General features: G+C 36.1%; 1 protein-coding gene across 4 annotated transcripts in view; it reads left to right on the plus strand.

The window, feature by feature from the left end:
- The window catches only part of SLC10A7 (solute carrier family 10 member 7), a 212,761-nt gene that overhangs the window by 95,349 nt on the left and 114,334 nt on the right, over positions 1–3,078 (plus strand). The gene's annotated exons all lie outside the window — the stretch shown is intronic.

The raw sequence follows: 3,078 nt of genomic DNA on the forward strand, positions 1-3,078 counted from the left end.
TAAAGTAAACTTTTTAGAATATAAGCCTCACATTTTGTCGCCATACTCCTCAACTCTTTCCTGGTTTTCAAACTTCTGGTGTCTTCTGTGACCCTTAAGATAAAATCTAGATTCCTTATCCCAGCCAGTAAGGTCCTTTTATCTTGCCCTGCCTTCTTCCTTGGCCCCGTCTTAAAGCAGACTTCATACTCAGCACACTTAAGCAACACAAATGCACCAGGCGCTTTCCTCAGGGCCTTTGCACTAGTCCACTTTTTCTGGAACATACTTGCTTTAGGTCTTCACTGGATTGCTTCCTTGTCACTCAGGTGTCAGCTCAACTGGCACCTCCTCAGTGGCCCTTCCTGAGTACTTCCCCAGTGCTTTCTATTACATCAACCTGTTTTATTTTCCTCAGAGCCATTATCATTATCAAATGTTATCTTGTTCATTTATCTACTGTGTCAATACTCACTAAAGTGTAAACTCTGAGAGAGGTGGGTCCTTATCTACCTTTTTCACTCCAATATCCTTGCTGTTTATCTAGTGCTTGGCACCTAGTATGTGCTAAATAGCTGTAGAATAAATTAATCATTTTCTAGGACTCAGCTAGAACAAAAGCCTAGGGACTTAGGAGCCTGATCAATTAGTGGTCCGTGATACATATTCACATGCAAGGTTTCACTGTTTCTACCTTGGCTATTTTCTCTCTCCCTTCTTTTCTCCTTCTTTAGGATGGACTGGTCTTTTGTTTCCATCTCTAAACAGCCTTTACAAAGCCACGTTTTCTATTTCTTGCCTTTTTATATTACCCAGAGAGTCTTTTCTGAAGAAGAGTAATTCCAGCACGCTGTGGTCCATAAGGCTGTTTCTTATTATATCGAATTAAAGGACTTCCTGATCACTGGTCCAAGGCCTGTCTACTTTTCTTATACCAAATGTTCCACTGTTATTACAACAATGTCATCTCATATAGATTCTCCTTTGGAGTTCCTGGTTTTCTTGAATCTTAATTTGTCTTCTCTACTTTTGTGATGAAGAATCTTTTCAATACTTCTCTTGCTATATCTTTAACCAGAAAGATAACGAAATATCTGAGCTATAATGGATGCCATACATTCAATATATGTGTGCATTTGTGTGTGTATAAGTGTATGTAACTATTGCCATTTTCACATGGCTTTTTTTCTATCCTAATTGATATTTCATTGCCAAAATAAATATGAAATTGTAGGACACTCATTTATATAAAGAGATTTATCTGTTTCAGTATAGAGTAGAATGTTTTTTTAATTGAGGATCCAGTAGAAGGTTCGCACTCATTCAGAGGCATTTGCTCATGTACACACACATTGACATACTTCCAGAAATCTCTAGGTGCTCCTATGAGTTACTGTGTTCTGATTACATGACGTTGCAGAAAATAACAATGCTCTATCGATAACACTTTGAACAGTTATGACATTATATTCATCTGCACTGCCTGAAGAGCTAACCATGCCTCACAACTCCACCTCTTAAACTCTGATCCCCAGAGTCTCTGCCCAAAACAAATAACTTCTTTTGTTATTACTCTATCCTGGTTTTCTCCTTTTTCAGCTTTAGTTTCCACTCTTGTTTTGTATTGTTAAATCATACTCCAGAGAATTCTCAAAGCTGTTTCTTCTCTCCTCTTTTGAAGCTGCCTCAGATCTACTCCCCATACGATGACTGTGCACTTGGGTATCCTGCCGCAGTCTTTTATTTGCTCTTGAACGACCCACAGACTTTTGTTTCAACATTGCTTCAGCATGAGTGGACTGTCCATACAGAAGGACTTCTGTTGAATGAGCTCACTCTGTGTCCTGAAGTTCAGGAGTAGTGTTAATGAGAGGCCCCATTAAGCAGGGTGTGAAGGAAAGGTCAAGCTAATTGCTGAAAATCCTAGGTTGCTGAGCAAATTCTTGCTGGTGTAAACTAGAATGTAGCCATGTTTTCTTCAAGCTAAAGGTTATATTCCTACAACAAAGATAGTAATATTACCTGTAGTCAATTGTATATATTTTGGGGATTGTGTTTTGAAAGCAGACCTATCTTATCGTGAAATTCCTGGATGACTTTAGTGTTGCTTGTAGTTGTTAAGTTGGGAGAAATTCCCAGATGTCTGAAAACTTCTCTGACATTATTTTAGTTGACAAATAATGTGCAAGTGGCCCTGTTTTTAAATGAGCATTATTTAATCCACATTAAACCATCTTTTAGTTCTTACATCAGCCTTAACTTTATTAAAGTCAAAAGTAATGTTTAGGGAGGGTAAAAATCATAAATATGATTTATAAATACTTAAAAAAACAACAGAGCTCCTAGTTGAATAGAAATCTCACTTAGAATTGTCTTTGAAAGAAAAACTTCTGGGATTGAAGGTAACCTGCTTTTAGGAAAGAAATCAAATATTATGGAATTTGAAAATCTAATTTGGCATATATTAGATTAATGCCCTGTAAAACCTTAAAGTCTGAATTCAGTTTACAGAGTGTTTGACTTAATTCTCTTGTTTCTTTTTTCTTTTTTTCTGTTATTTATGTTTAAATCTTAGTAACTTTGCCTTTTATAGATTTAAACATTTAGTACTGAATTTCTAAAGTTTCAGTTCCCTCCCTGCCTTTTCTCTGAACTTTTGAAGAGGTAGTACACAGGAATCTGTGTGTGTGTGTGTGCGTGTGTGTGTGTGTGTGTGTAATCTCCCAATTTCACCAATGTGCATATTTTTTGCTTGCAAATAAGTTGCGATTTAAAATTTTGTTACATAAAGAGCAAGATTGATAAAGGCCTTTTTATATATTCACATCCTAATATGTTTTTATATTTTAAAAACATGCTGCAGCTGATTGAACTAAATTTGATTTAGACTTGTGCCACACAACTATAATTCCTTCAAACACATGTCAATATGCGGTATGTTTAAGATGATGTCAGCAACAATTCGTTCTTTATTTAGAATAATGTAATCTAAAACTATCAGCCTTTTCTACTTTCATGAGCTTTTGGCTTTCTTACCATAACGCATGAAATAATACGTTTTATTTACAGCTTTTGGTAAAATGTCTATCACTGGAGGAA

Source organism: Pteropus vampyrus, unplaced genomic scaffold (assembly GCF_000151845.1).
Source record: "Pteropus vampyrus isolate Shadow unplaced genomic scaffold, Pvam_2.0 Scaffold47, whole genome shotgun sequence".
Lineage (NCBI taxonomy): Eukaryota > Metazoa > Chordata > Mammalia > Chiroptera > Pteropodidae > Pteropus > Pteropus vampyrus.